We start from the raw sequence: 16,051 nt of genomic DNA, 5'->3' as shown, positions 1-16,051 counted from the left end.
CTCCGAGTAGCTTTAAGGACTACGTCTCTCCTTTCTCTAACTTTGAAGATGGAGTTGAAATACCCACCACCCCACCCCCAAGCATTTTGTTCAGAGCGGAAGAGATGAGCTTTAGGGCTATAACTGGGTCACCTACCTGACTCAGGGACTCCTGTAAAGAAACTCCTTCAGAGTACCCCTCTTCTGTGTACCTCTCTTTCCCCATCTCTAAAGTGGGATGGAAAGCACCATCTGGACGACAGATAGACAGACAGACAGATACTCAGCTTCCAGTTTTAAAATACCTTCAGTGGGCTTCCACTCTGGGTAATAACACTGGTCAGAGCAAAGCCTAGCTGCTCTAAGAGACATAGTCACTGGACTCAGACAAGCAAACACTGTCTAGCTAGACCACAGGACTCCCAGCTTTGATCGTAGCTGAGTCCCTTAGTCAAGATGAGCTGGTTCCTTTTCTGTTTCAGGTAAGTCAGATGAAACAGAGACAGAAAGCTCAAATAGCAACACTCCTGCTGCACCCCGCCATCAAGCAGGATCACAGAAAAGATGACAATTGTTAGTCACTAATTGACATTCACCTTGAGTGCAGCCACTGTAAGTGGATCTGATGTCTTTGTATTGCGTTTCCCTAGAACTATGTGGGGTTAAAAACTGGGGGTATTTTCTGTTAATATATTCTCTTTCATCCTCAGACCCTTGAAATCCTTTACCAACCGATAGGCAGCTTTCAGTGCTGGCCCTGTGGGGAACACGGCCAGTGCTGGCATTCCCCATCCCCCACCCCAGCCCGCCCAGCTGGGAGGCCTGACCCACAGAAGGGTCCTAAGCCCGGCAGTAGGTCTGGAGATCAAGACTGTCACCGACTTCTTCATTGCTCCAGCTTTGAAACTAAAGAGCCAGGTTCTGGAAAGCAACAGTGGAGACTTGGCCCTTATGGCCACTCTGGCTTAGCTCTTTAGACCAAAGCCGGGTTCTTAGAGACTCACGTGTTTGTTTGTTTTGTTACATTTGTTTGTTTATTTAATGTGTATGGACGCGTGAGTGCCATAACACAAGTGTGGAGGTCAGAGGACAATTCGTGGGGGTCAGTTCCCCCCCCCTTTCTTTCTCTCTCTCTTTTGAGACAAGATTTCTCTACGTAGCTCTGGTTGTCTTGGAACTTGCTCTATATATCAGGCTGGCCTCGAACTCAGAGATTCTTCTGACACACTCAGTTTTTATTTATTTATTTGATTTTATATATTTTTGAGTGTTTTGCCTGCATATATGTATGATTACCATATGTGCGCTTGTTGTCTGTGTAGATGAGAAGAAGGCATCAGATTCCCTGGAAGCACTGTTACAGAGAGTTGTGGATTCTGGGAATTGAACCCCATCCTCTGCAAGGGCAACCGCTCTTAGTTGCTGCGCCATGTTTCTGGCCGCAGTTCTCTTCCTCTGCCGTATGGGCCCCAGGGATCGAACGTGGGTCATGAGACTTGCCAGCAAGTTCCTCCACCTGTGCTGTCTCACTTGTTTTAATAGACAATGTACGTGGTACCCACCCTGCATTTCCTTTGTCCTGAGAGTGGAACCCACAGGGCCTCTGAGCAATGAACCCCATCCCTAGGGGCCTGGAGCAGCCGCTCAGCAGTTAAGGGCACTGACCAGTCTTTGAGAGGACCCAGGCTCCGTTCCTAGCACCCCTATGGCAGCCAAAAACTGTCTGTAATTCCAGTTCTAGAGGCCCTAATGCCTCTTCTGGCCTCCATGGGCAACACACACACACAACACACAGACTTTCATGCAGGCAAAATACCCATACACACACAATTACAATTTACATAAAAAAGCGAGCATGGTCCCAAGCATCCAGGCGGACACGAAGTACACTGTAGCCTAGGACAAGGGAGAAGGAGCTGAGAGGGTCCCCGGGCTTTCTGACCAGCCAGAGTACCACCAGAGACTGCCTCACAGATACGTGGAGAGTAACTGAAGAGGACACGTGGAACTGGCTCCTAACCTCTGCACACATGGATGTATGGAGACAGATACACGGAGACACACACACACACACACACACACACACACAGACATACACAGACACAGACACATGGACACAGACATATCACAGACAGACACACATACATATACAGACACATGGACACAGACACACAGACATACACAGACACACGGACATACACAGACACGCGGACATACACAGACATATCACAGACACACGGACACAGACATAGACACACACGCACACACACATGCACATACAGAGACAGACATACACAGACACACGGACACACACAGACATACACAGACACAGACACATGGACACACACACAGACATATCACAGACACAGACACATGGACACACACAGACATACACAAACACAGACACATGGACACACACACAGACATCACAGACACAGACACATGGACACACACAGACACACACAGACACAGACACATGGACACACACAGACACACACAGACACAGACACACGGACACAGACATAGACACATGGACACACACAGACACACACAGACACACACACACACACACACACACATGTTAGGCATGGTGATACATGATAGTATTTACAGCACCCAGAAGGCCGAGACAGTAGTATCATGAATTTGAATCCAGTCTGGGCTCCATAAACTCTGTCTCAAGAAGAAACACTCAGTTAGTTCTTCTCTTCAGGGCCCTTCACTAAGGTAGCTGGGGTAAATCTGCACAGAGCTGCAGCAGAAGCTGCGCCATGTTTCCTTTGGCCAAAGTACAGGGAACCAGCCCCAAGGCTGACAAACTTAGTGAACAATGACCAGGCGCAGCCCTAGAAACAGATACTCAGTTTCCAGGACAAATACGGTACCAGAAACTGGGAGACGTTTCCTGTATTGCTGTATGGACATACACAGCAACACAGACTTCAGTAGAATGGAACCTGGCCCCTGCTGTCCGAGTCATCCCAAAGGAAAGGAGAGCTCAGTGGTCACGCCAGCTGGTGGTGAGTTAGTCCATGAGTTAGTCAAGACCATGCCAAGTAAAATAATCATGCATTCATTAACATATGGTACACCGAGAAATAAAGTAGCCTTGAAACCCTTTCCAAAAGAGAGAAAAAAGCAAGCAAGCTGTGTGAGGCGGTGTACAACTTTAGCCCCAGTACTTGGGAGGCAGAGGTAGGTGGAACTTAACGAATTCAAGGCCGGTCTGGTCTACACAGCAAGTTCTGGGTCAGCCAGGACTACATAGAGAAACCTTGTCAAACAAAAAAACAAAACAAAACAAAACAAAACTAAACTAAACTAAAAAATCAGAGCACGGAACAAGTTTCCTCTCGACACTGTTTCTACATATACCATTCCGCATGCTAGAGAAGACAGCTAATTTAAAAATCTAGCCTATGCTCTCACGAATGCAAGTATTTGAGGCTTGCTTAGAAAATACACACATTGCGTATATTCTGCACACAGAGCATTTTAAAAAGATGACTTTGTGGTGGATGAAAACTCAGGTTGGGAGAGTCCTGCAGAGCTACAGGCCCTGGGGAACGAGCCAGCACCTGTCCCAACTGAGCTGCTGGCTTTCATTCGTGTTTGTTTCTAGGCAGTGCCTCCCTTTGTAGTCCTGGCCGGCTCTGACTCAGGACTCAGCCTCCCAAGTGTTAGCATTACAGGCTGGTCCCATAGCTTCTAGCCTAAGCTGCCGGCCTTCTCACTCTGCTTCGGAAAAATTGTATAGACCACCAGGGGCATGGTGTAGAAACCACTTCCAGATGGGCTTAGTGGACTCACAGCTACTTTTCTAAAGAGATTTATTTTTAATTATTTGTATGAGTGTATCTGCATGTGGGTGTGTACACATACATATAGGTGCTGCTGGGGGCCAGAAATGGGTATCAGAGAACCAGGAGCTGCACTTACAGGCAACTGCAAGATGCCCAATGTGGGCCTTTGGGACGGAACTGCAAAATCTGTCTTCACCCCTAACTGCTGAACTCCTGCCCATTACGGTCACTTCCCACCTTAAGAGATAGAAGGCCAAGTGTGGTGGTGCAGAACCCATGAGGCACTGGCAGGGAGATGATGAGTTTGAGGTTAGCCTGTGTTATATAGCAAGTGTCAGGCTAGCCTGGGCTACAGAGCAAGACCTCGTGTCAAAATGCAAGGAGATTACTGAGTGTGACAGCTCACATCTGTAACTCTAGCATTCAGGAGGTAGAGACAGGAGGATCAGGAGTTCCAGGCCACCATGGATTAAACTGAATTTGAGGCCAGGGTATGCTGTATCAGACCCTGCCCCATAAAAGTCAAACCAAGCCAACACGAACACACACAGGTGCACATGCACACTCGCACACACACACAGGCACGCACGTACGTGGTGTGCACGTGTGTGTGTGTGTGTGTGTGTGTATGCGCACTTGTGTGCGTGACGGGGTGTTGGGGGTGTGATGAGAACATAGCCAGGGTTCAAATTAGAGGTCAGACATCCCAAACTGGAATCTTGTCCCTCAGGATGGCCTGCAGCAGTAATTCCGTGAGACCTAAGGGCCCTGGGCACCGCATGTGGGCTTCAGAACTGCCATTTTGAGTGCTTGTTGTCTTTTACAGTCTCTGAGGAGACTGAGCCTCAAATAGCAACCACCCAGGTAACTCACTGGCAGTCCCTCGTCCACAAGAGTCAGCCTGGAGTTTAAGACCCCGTGCCTTGTGTTCCTTCCTGGCTTCTCCCCTTCTGTTCCTCACCAGGCCTGACATCATGTCTCTCACCATCCTTGGTTCCTCCCATCCTTCAAGCCTTTTGTATAAGCTACTCTCTCCCTCTGGAATCTTCTTTCCTCTTCCCTCAGCCTGGCGGACTGCCAATGTGATTTCCCCGCAAACTCAACCTGACAGTTGCTTTGCTGTTTAAATCTCTCTGCGTTTCCTCACCATCTACTGTAAGCGAGACAGAGTTTATTAACTTCAAACAGAAGGTCTCCCTGCTCTGGGTCCTGCGGATCGTCTAGAAGTGATGGCGTCTCTCTTCAGCACCGTACGGACTCCGTGTGCTTTATGTACCACACCTCCCAAGTGTGCCTGGCGATTGGGAGGTGGAGACAAGAGGGACCCCAGTGTCTATGTGAGAGCCCGTTTTTTAGAAGGGGGTGGGACAAATACTGGATGGATGAGGTAGAATTCAGAGCCCCCATGCTGGGCCTCCGCTCAGTCTCCCCTCATGCCCTGCCTTCTCTGCTGACCGCTGCCTGATAGTCTTGTAATTACTCCTGTTGTTTGGAAGCTCTGGGATCGCTCTCAGTCTTCTCAAAGGTAACATGAGCAGGTAGGAGCACCGGATCCCTTCTAGATCAAATGATACATGGACTCATGCTGTCTCCTAAGGCGAAGGAGTTTTCCAGGCACTTTGTGCTTCTGTTGGGAGACAGCGTCAAGGGCGCCACCACTGGAAGAGATTTTCTTTTTTCTTTTCTTTTCTTTCCGGAGCTGGGGACTGAACCCAGGGCCTTGCGCTTGCTAGGCAAGCGCTCTACCACTGAGCTAAATCCCCAACCCCACTGGAAGAGATTTTTCAGACTTTAGCTTAATTCCCTTGGAGTTTGAGAAACTGTGACCCGAGAGCCCAAGTCCACCTGCCACGCAGTGTTTGCTTTTTTATAGACCATAAACTAAGAAAGGTGTTTGCGTTTTAAATGATTGGGAGAAAAAGGAAGACGATTATTTAGTTCATGGTGTTAAAAGGGTTGCGTGAGGGCTGTGGACATAGATCAGTTGATGGAGCACACGAATGGCAGACGTAAGGACCTGGGACCTTATATTCAAGTGTGGTAGTATCAAGGTTACATATCTGCTCCTTTGATAGAACGGCAGATTTGTATATTTCCCAAAGGACAGCGAGGTGCTTGAGCCTGAAGGTTTTTACCACTGGGTTGTTTTTTCCTTTGTTATGCTGGGGCTAAAAGCCAGGTAAACACTCCGTGCGTAAGCTATATTGCTGGCTTCAACATGACTTTACCGTGTTTTTATTGTATGTATTCACCTGTGTGTTTTTACACACGAGTGTCCCAGCATGCCTTGCCACACAGCTCCGTCTTTTCTTCTAATAGATTCCTCCATTCCTATCCCTCCTCCTCAGTCTTTTTCCTCCTCATTCTCCATCCTCTCTGTCTCTTGTCTTTTCCCTCTCTCCTCATTGTTTAACTCTTCTCTTTCCTTGTTCTGTCTATTCTCTCACTTTCTCCTTACCTCTCTCATCTCCCTTCACTGTCCCTGCTCTCCCATCCCGCAGAAGGTTGCATGCACATGCGCATACGCATGCGTAGAGAGATGGAGGGAGGGAGGGAGGGAGACCTGCCTTACAGAGGACAACCAAGGCTGAGGACTGCCTCCCACTTTTCCTAAGAGCAGATCCTCTGCCAGGACCACAGGGAGCCCACACTGTCCCTCATCTTTCTCAAGGTGGCACTTGTCAAGAACAGAGCCGGAAGAACTGGGCATCTGGATCATTTGGTGAAGAATTTGTGATGCGATCTTGAAGACCAGAGTTTAACCCTCCAGGCTGGCTGGCTGTAATTCCAGCCCTGGGGAGGTGGGGACCAGAGGTTCCCTGGGACTCCCTGGCTGGCCAGCTGAGCTGAATCAGTAAACTCCAGGTTTACTGAGAGACCCTGTCTCAGAAAATACGGCGAAGGCCAGTTTTGGAAGACGCTTGACGTTGACCTGAGACCGCCATCCACATGTGCACACACCGGCAGCTAGGTGTACTTGAACACAGCCACACGGGCCTGTGCTGCTTCCTGTGCCTCTCCTCTTGTGGGCCTCTGCTGCTCATCCACCAGAATTCTTCCAGCTTCTGAGGCTGCCTTTCATGCCTTACACTCACTGTGCCGGTGGTATAACGTTGCTGTGTCTAGAATACTTGACAGAAAGGTATTTTGTCTGTAAGGGGGGCTTGTTTTTCTAGGCTCCAGATTTCACAGGTTTCAAGCCTAGCCTTATAGGGTAGAGCAGAAACTGACTGAGGGAGTGTAATGGAGACCTGTGTATGGCATAGTGGCCCAGGAAGCAGAGAGACAGAAAGTAGCCGAGGAGAATATACTTCCAAAGACCTACCTAGCCTCAGAGGCCTACCTCTCTAGCTGGACTCCACCTCCCAACGTCTCCTAAAGTGACACCACTAGCTGGGGGTCCACGCGTCTGAAACACCACCCCATCTTTGTTCTCCTGTGCCTTCCACAGCTCTGCTGTGCCTTCTTTCTGCTCCCCAACTCTTTTAAGAGCCCCTCTTCAATCAAGAGACTTACCAGGCTGGCACTAGTGATATTCAGCACCAAAGTTCTTCAGGCCCTGGGCCTTGCCCGCAACAGAGAACCATACCAAGCGCTTTCTAATTAGCTTGTTCAGGTCCTGGAGCTCTGAGCATCTGCTGTTTCCTGCTGTGCGAGCACACCCGTCACGTCACGTGGGGCAAGCACCTGAGACTTGGGTTTAAAGAAAGCTCTCCTCCTGTCTCTTCCCCAGACTTCCCTTCCTCCCCCTTATCCCTCCCCTTCACCTCCACCTCTTTAAGTGTGTGTGCACACTTGTGTGGTGTTAATGACACGCGGTGCATGTGTGAAGGTCATGCCTGTTCTCTCCTTCTGCCACACAGGTCCTCAGGGTACAGCTCAGTCACCAAGCTTAGTGGCAAGTGCCCCTACCCACTGGGCCATCTTGCCAGGGGACTCTGCTTAAAAGCAAAACAAAACCAAAAATCCAAAACAAAAACATGACAAAAACCTAAACATGGGGTTGGGTAGTGGTGGCACACACTTCTAATTCCAGGACTCTGGAGACAGAGGCAGGTGGGTCTCTGTGAGTTTGAGGCCAGCCTGGTCTACAGAGTGAGTTCCAGGACAGCCAGGGCTACATAGAGAAACCTTGTCTTGAAAAATTAAACCAAACCAAACCAAACCAAACCAAACCAAACCAAACCAAACCCATGGGTTTGGGGGATTAGACTCGGGTTGTCAGCCTTGTACAGTAAGTTCTGTCACTCTCTGTCATCTCATTGTCCCTTAAGCTTTCCACATGACCTTAATCACTAGTCCTAACTGAAGAAACGAGACACATACACAGATGCAGACCCAGCTTATCTCTTCAAAAGCCACACCATGGCTCTGCGCTCAGGTGGGACAGTGAGCTCACCACACACTATGACAAAACACGGGGGTGGGGAGGAAGTAAGCAAGAACAGGTAAAAGTTTTGTGCTTTTATGTAACAAGCGCTCTTGGCATTTAGCCCTAGGACTGTTGGTTCCTGGATCTGAGTGAGGAGGTAGGGTTTGTTGAAGCCTCTATCCCAAGACTTAAGGCACCAGTTACTTATTCAGTGCAAGGGTTGGCTATTTTATTAAAAAATAAAATAAAATAAAATAAAAAAAAAAACCCAGATAGTTCAGGGTGGCCTGGAACTTGGCATGTAGGTTTGCTTGGTCTGCCATGGTTTGAATATGCTTGGCCAAGGAAGTGACACTATTAAGAGGTGTGGCCTTGTTGGAGTAGGTGTGTCATTGTGGGTGTAGGCTTTAAGACCCTATCCTAAATGCCTGGAAGCCATTAGCAGCCTTCAGCTGATTAGAACTCTCAGCTCCTCCTGTACCATGCCTGCCTGGATGCTGCTATGTTCCTGACTTGATGATAATGGACTGAACCTCTGAACCTGTAAGCCAGCCCCAACTACATGTTGTTTTTGTAAGAGTTGTTTTGGGGGGGTTGGGGATTTAGCTCAGTGGTAGAGCGCTTGCTTAAAAAAAAGAACCAAAAAAGGAAAAAAAAAAAAAAAAAAGAGTTGTCTTGGTCATGGTGTCTGTTCCCAGCAGTAAAACCCTAACTAAGACTGTCCCTGGAGAGAAGAGGTACCCTAGGAATTAGTAATCCTGCAGCCTCAACCACCAATGCTTGGTAGTAATACTATTTATTGACCACCATTGGCTAGTGTCAGGCAATGGAGAGGCATTATCTCAATCAGTCCTAACAATTGAGGAGACTGTCATGAGCCAGTCTTGCTACCGGGTGTCCCTTCTCGAACAAGCTTTATCTCACTGGAGTGTGCAGTAATCTTTTCTGCAAGATTTTACACGCTCACCTTAATGGGTGAAGAAGCTGAAGCTCAAAAGAGTTCAGCAGTTGAACAAGATCCGTAGACTACAGAAGCAGAGGGATCAGCTACAGGTCAGAGGCTGCATGCTTGCCAAGCAAGTGTGAGGTGCAGAGCTTTACACACACACACACACACACACACACACACACCACACCACACACACACACCACACACACACACACACCACACACACACACACACACACCACACCACACACACACACACCACACACACACACCACACACACACACCACACACACACACACACACCACACACACACACCACACACACACACACACACCACACACACACACCACACACACCACACACACACACACACACACACACACACATGAGAAACTGTTGGAGACTGGTTCCAATGTTTTGATTCAACTGGGAATCTGTGTGTCCAAACGCTGAAAGTCCTTATTTCCATTTGGTTTTTGGTCCATCAATAAAGATACCAGCGGCCAATGGTTAGGCAAAGGGAGACGGGGTGGGTGGGATCTGTCAGCTACCAGTTTCCCATCGAGATTGATGCACTTTGTCTGGTTGCTCTTCCAAAGGACCCAGGTTCGATTCCCACCACCCACATGGTGGTTTCACACACATCTGTAAGTCTGGTTCCGGGGGAGCCAACACCTTCTTCAGGCCTCTTCAGATAACGGGTGCAGGTGTGGTGCCCAGACATGCATGCAGGCAAAATACCAACATACACAAAATAGAAACTTTCGTAATAATACTAGAATAAATTGGACATGGCTCCATGTGCCTATAATTCCTCCTCTTGGAAGGCTGAGGCAGGGGATTGCTGTAAGTTCTAAGCAAGTCTGGGCTTCATAGTGGATTTTAGACTAGCCTAGTCTACAGAGAAACGCCTACCAAAGAAAACAAAGGCTTTATTTGCCTTGTCTACTTTCATTTGTTCTCTCAAACTATACAATGGAATTTTTCAAAATCTATAGAATATGTGACATTGCGACAGACTGAATAGTGTGTGTGTCAGATATGAGAAACCTGTATAGGAAATCAAAATTCCGCAGGTGCAAAACTTTTACACCAATGCCACTCTCCTCACTCTTTTGGGGGAAAATTTATGCTTAATAGAAATGTTATTTATCCGGGGATGCTGGGACATGCCTATGATGAGGGCTGTCCGAAGGTTTGGGCAGGAAGATTTTAACTTCATCGCCAGCCTAATCTACATAGCAAATTCCAGGCCAGTCTAGAACACGGTAAGACCCAGTCTCAAAACAACAGAGATCAGCCAGCTTATGTCATATGTAACGGGGGTGTCGTTTTGAAAACAAATGAACTGTCTTTAAAAGTTCCCAGCTGTCACCCCTGGTTTTGTGACTATTGATGGATATTGTCCACACAGACCTTTCCAAAGTCTGGAAAGAGCCCCAGACGTAAAAGCTGAGCACTGGGAACTGGGGGGTGCAGCCCAGGGGTAGAGCACATGTTTGGCATTTGTGAGGTCCTGGGTTTAATCCCTAGCACCCCCCAAACCCTGCTGAGAACCTGCTTCATATCATCACTCAAATCACACTGACACTGTGGCAAGCCCGTGTGTGCAACAAAAGAATGTCTAGAACCACGGGCTGACTGACGGTGTTTCCAGTGAGAAGACCCAGTACCACTAGCTCTTCCCCAGGACCCAGAGGCAGAGCCTGAGAGTCTGAACCTGCGGCCTCACGGACCCCAGGTACCAACAGAACAGAGGAAATGCCTTCGTGGAAATTGTTAGTGGGTGGGGATTTCAGCTTTCCTTTAAGGATTTTGTTCTTTTTTTTTTTTTTTTGGTTCTTTTTTTCAGAGCTGGGGACCGAACCCAGGGGCCTTGCGCTTCCTAGGCAAGCGCTCTACCACTGAGCTAAATCCCCAACCCCGGATTTTGTTCTTTTTCGTTCTTTTTCTTTTTTCAACATTTATTTACTTGTTTGTTTTGTTTTGTATGTGTGTGTCATGGTGTGAATGTGGAGGTCAGAGGACAACTGTGGGAGCCGGTTCTCTCCTTTCACCTTGGGAGTTTGGGGGATCAAATTTGGGTCATTAGGTCAACGAGTACGCTTATGTGATGAACCATCTTGCCAGCCCCAAACTGAGGGTTTTCTTTTCATTTATTATTATTTTTTAATTTTTTTGAAACAATGTCTATTTATGCATCCTTGGCTACTCTGGAACTCGCCTTGTAGACCAGGCTGCATTTGAACTCACAGGGAGACACCTGCCTTTGTGATCCAGTTGCTGAAACTAAAGGCATGCGTGTCATAATTTTTGTTTTTCAGTAACATGGAGAGAGAGAGAGAGAGAGAGAGAGAGAGAGAGAGAGAGAGAGAGACTGGAGTGATGCCTGTGCCATGGTTGGTGTATGTGTGTGTGTGTGTGTGTGTGTGTGTATGTATGTGTCTGTGTACACGCCCCCTCACTGATACCACATTGCACTTATGATCAGAGGACAACTTGACTGGGGATTGTGTCTCAGGACTGTGTCTCTCTTTCTACCCTATGGGTTCTGTGGGTCCATGGAATGATTGTCAGGCTTGGTAGCAGCACCTCTCTTTATGGCTGCCCCTGCATGCGATTTTAACATTCTTTGTTCTCAGTCTTATTAATTTGAAATGCACTACTTTGTACACAATTTTGAATATTCTTTTTTTGTTTTTAATGTATTTTATCTGTATGTTTTATGAGGCTCTGCATGTATGCCTGTACCAGAAGAAGGCATCAGATCCCATTACAGATGGTTGTGAGCCACCATGTGGTTACTGGGAATTGAACTCAGGACCTCTGGAAGAGTAGTCAGTGCTCTTAACCGCTGAGCCTTCTCTCCAGCCCCAATTTCGAGTATTCAATTTCATCAGTTGCACGTTTCTTTGTAAACCTCCCTTCCCCCTTATTCCATCGCTGTCTCTGCCTAGTTTCTTTTACTCTGCATGACGATTCTGACATTCATCTGTGTTGAGGGAAACGTTAGAAGTCACATTCAGGGACTGGAGAGATGGCTCAGTGGTTAAGAACACTGACTGCTCTCCCAGAGGTCCTGAGTTCAATTCCCAGCAACCACATAGTGGCTCACAATCATCTGTAATGGGATCTGATGCCCTCTTCTGCTGTGTCTGAAGACAGCCACAGTGTACTCATATACATAAAATAAACTTAAAAAAAAAAAAAAGAAGTCATGGGGTTGGGGATTTAGCTCAGTGGTAGAGCGCTTGCCTAGCAAGCGCAAGGCCCTGGGTTCGGTCCCCAGCTCCGGAAAAAAAAAAAAAAAGAAGTCACGTTCAGCTGCCTATTAACTGGGTGACTTTGGGAAAATCGCCTTCTTCATCTGTGCCTCAGAGAGAAAAAACAATTTCTACCTCGCATAGTTAAGAAGATAAAAATTCGCCTGTGTGAGTAACGGAGAGACAGGGTTCAGTTCCTGGTACTCACTGGGCACTTGATAAATACAAGTTATTTTTGAATCTGTGTTTGGTGTGGAGTGAGGAGGCCAACTTGCCAGGCATGCAGTGGGGGAGGACTTGTTTAGACGAATCTGAGTCAAGGCTCGATTTAACTACTTGTTAAACTTGTCTCACTTCTGTACCTCAAATCTCCACAAACGCCAACCTCACCAGGAAATTTTTCTTCAGTGAGCGCCTGGGGACAGGGAAGTTTGTAGCCATGAAAGCCCTGCCAATTTGTGGGGGGAAAAATTCCACCAGGCTGCTTTGAAGATAGAAAAGGTGTATTCCTCTGTCACCCTCACTGACTTCCAGCCTGACTGGGTGGGTTGGCTCCAACTTTGACCGAAAGCACCTGGTCTGGGGACCAAGAGGGCTCTAGAAGTCTCCTGGCCTGACATGGTCAGAGGGTGACGTTTCTGCACAACTTGTCCCAGAGCAGCCTGTGTTGAGATGCTGGTGGTCAGAGAAATTTCTCAGAGAATCTGAGAAGGAGCCCAGGCTGCTCAGACCTCAACAGACCTGCCAGGGCCTGCTGCAGCCACACTGACTTCTTCGCAGTGGAGGACAGCGACTTCTCCTGTCTTTATGCTGCTGTAATTGCCTTTCTCTGAGCTTGAAGACAGTGTGTGGGGGGAGAGTAGGTGGGTGTTTGGGGCGGGGCACAACAAAACCACAAAGAGGACTGGAGAGAAAAAGAGAGCAGGGAGGGGAGAGAGGGCTGATCGTCTGTTCAGGTCTAGCTGGAAAAAACAATGACAGAGGGAAAGCCTTCTTGGTCTGTGTGCCATTCCTCATTTCTTTCCCAGGGTTTGAAGTGCGGAGGGAGGGATAGGAAGAAAACTGGCAGCTGCCAGCCAGCATGGCCTGGGCAGAAGCAGCATGAAGCCTTTGGGTTTGGGGAGGGGAAAGTTGCTTGAGGATTCTGGGAGGTCCTCTGGGTCACCCTCTTTACCAACCAATGCCATTTTTCCTCAAGACACTGCGGCCAAGATGATGCGCCGATAGTGCTTTTAATTGATTAATTAGTTAACTTTTTAAAAAATGAGAGTTTCACTATGTTGCCCAGGCTGGCCCTAAATTTCTGGATTCAAGCTACCCTCCCACCTCAGCCTTCAAAGTAGATGGGGGCGGGGGGCAGGCGTATGTCACAACAGACATTTTGAAGAAGACAGAGATGGTTACAGGAGCCTGCATGTCTCTATCCGGGGGTGTGGGGGAAGCGCTATATGGCTTTTTTACCCATTTGGATGGGGTGACAGTTTACATTTGACTTTATATTTCCTGGTTCAAAGTGTTCACCAGCTTTAGAACTTTTTCTTGGTGTCAAGTACTGTCCAAGATTCACATGCCACTGGGTGGTGGTGGCGCAGGCTGAGGCAGGCAGACTCTGAGTTCTGGGCCAGCCTGGTCTACAGAGCAAGTTCCAGGACAGCCAGGACTACACAGAGAAACCTTTGAAAAAACAAAAACCAAAAACCAAAATAAGATTTAATGCGTCTTAATCCCAAAGACTTTGTGAGTTCTAGATCTTATTATTTTTCCCCATTTACATATAAACAAGTCAAACCTTGGGGCTGGAAAGGGGGCTAAGCTGTTAAAAGCACTTACTGCTCTCTCTCAGAGGACTGGAGTTCAGTTCCTCCACCCATGTCAGGTGGCTCCCTGGTGTCTGTAATTCCACTCCAAGGGAGCTGACATCTTTTGGCTTCTGAAGGCGCATGTGCACGTGAGTACATACGTACACACGCTCATGAATAAAAAATAAAGTAAATCTAAGGAAAAGAAGACAAGACATAGAAATGTTAGGGCTTAGGAAGGTTAAGTAGTAGGGCATGGTGTGCATACCTTTGGTCCCAATATCAAGAGGCTGAGGTAGGAGGATTGTGCAGTTGAGGCCAGCCAGGGCTATTTGTCAAGATTTTGTCTCTAAAGAAAAGATAACGATAGAAATACTCCAGACAGATCAAGACCGAAGAAGAGAGACATTGTTTCTAGGAGTCTGGGCTGATAGAGCAAAGAAAGCCAAATGGTGGGCCTGGAATGAGGCCATGTTTCTTAGAGCCTGTGAACTTGTGTTCCTCAGCTTCTGGGTGAGCAGATCTTATTCATCCAGTTGATGTTTGGGGAAGCTGTTTTGGGTCAAGCAATGTTTCAGGAAACAGGAAAACAGGGCTAAGCAAGACAGATGGGGTCTCTCTGAGCACAGAACGGACAGCCTAGGAGACTCATCACGGCATTTACCTCATGGGGCTGCTGTGACTGGAACAGTCTCTCTCTCTCACCCTTTCCCTTTCTTGCCTCCACTCAAGCTCCATTTCCTCACAGACATCTTTCTCAGTCAGTTTCTATAGGTTGTCCTCAGCTGTTTGATTCTTTTTGTTTGGTTTGGGTTTTTGTTTTTTTTTTTTTCGGAGCTGGGGACCGAACCCAGGACCTTGCGCTTCCTAGGTAAGCGCTCTACCACTGAGCCAAATCCCCAACCCCGGTTTTTTTTTTTTTTTAAAGACAGAGTTTCTCTGAGTAGCTTTGGCTGTTCTGAAACTCAGGCTGGCTTCTAACTCACAGAGACCCACCTGCCTCTGCCTCCTGAGGGTTGGGATTAAAGATGTACACCACTACCGCCCTGGAGGTGATTTATTCTTTGATCCAAGTCTATAGACTTCTTGAGTATTCCTGTTTGATTTAGTTTGTGCTGTCTGTCTATCTGCCTGTCTCTGTCTCTGAATCTTTGTGTGTGGGTGTGTGTGGGGTGTGGGTGGGTAGCAAGGCCTGAGGAGGACATTAAATGTCCCACTATTGAACTATCTTATCCCTTGAGCCAGGCCCCAGAGATCCTGCCATTCCTACCTTCTGAAGCATTGGAATCACACGTACCAACTTGGCCTAGCCTGGCTCTTTGCCTAGGTGCTGGGGATTCAAACTCAGGTCTTCATGCTTACATAGCAGGCATTCTTATCAACTGAGCCTCCAATCCAGACCCTTCTTCATTTTGTTTTTAGCTGAATGTTGGCTGGTCTTGTAATGGTTTGAATAGGTTTGACCCCCATAGATTTATCTTGACTATGCTTGGCCCAGGGAATGGCATTATTAGGAGGTGTGACCTTGTTGGAGAGGGTGTGTCACTGTGGGTGTGGGCTTTGAGACATTCCCCCTAGCTGCCTGGAAGACAATCTTTTCCTGGCTCCCTCTGGAACAAGATATAGAGCTCTCAGCTCCTCCGGCGCCATGCCTGCCTGGAGGCTGCCATGTTCCCTGCCTTGATGATACTGGACTGAACCTCTGAACCTGAAAGCCAGCCTCAATTAGATGATGTCTTTATAAGAGTTGCCTTGGTCACGGTGTCTCTTCACAGCAATGGAAGCCCTAACTCAGACAGGTCTATTTTGGTTTTTTAGGAGATACTTAAGACTAAATAAACAGCATGGGGTACATGTAAAGGGCTTGGTGTTGCCTTGGCATAGT

This window comes from Rattus norvegicus, chromosome 1, assembly GCF_021556685.1.
Source record: "Rattus norvegicus strain SHRSP/BbbUtx chromosome 1, alternate assembly SHRSP_T2T, whole genome shotgun sequence".
NCBI classification, from domain to species: domain Eukaryota; kingdom Metazoa; phylum Chordata; class Mammalia; order Rodentia; family Muridae; genus Rattus; species Rattus norvegicus.
Note: the sequence above shows the minus strand (reverse complement) of the source record.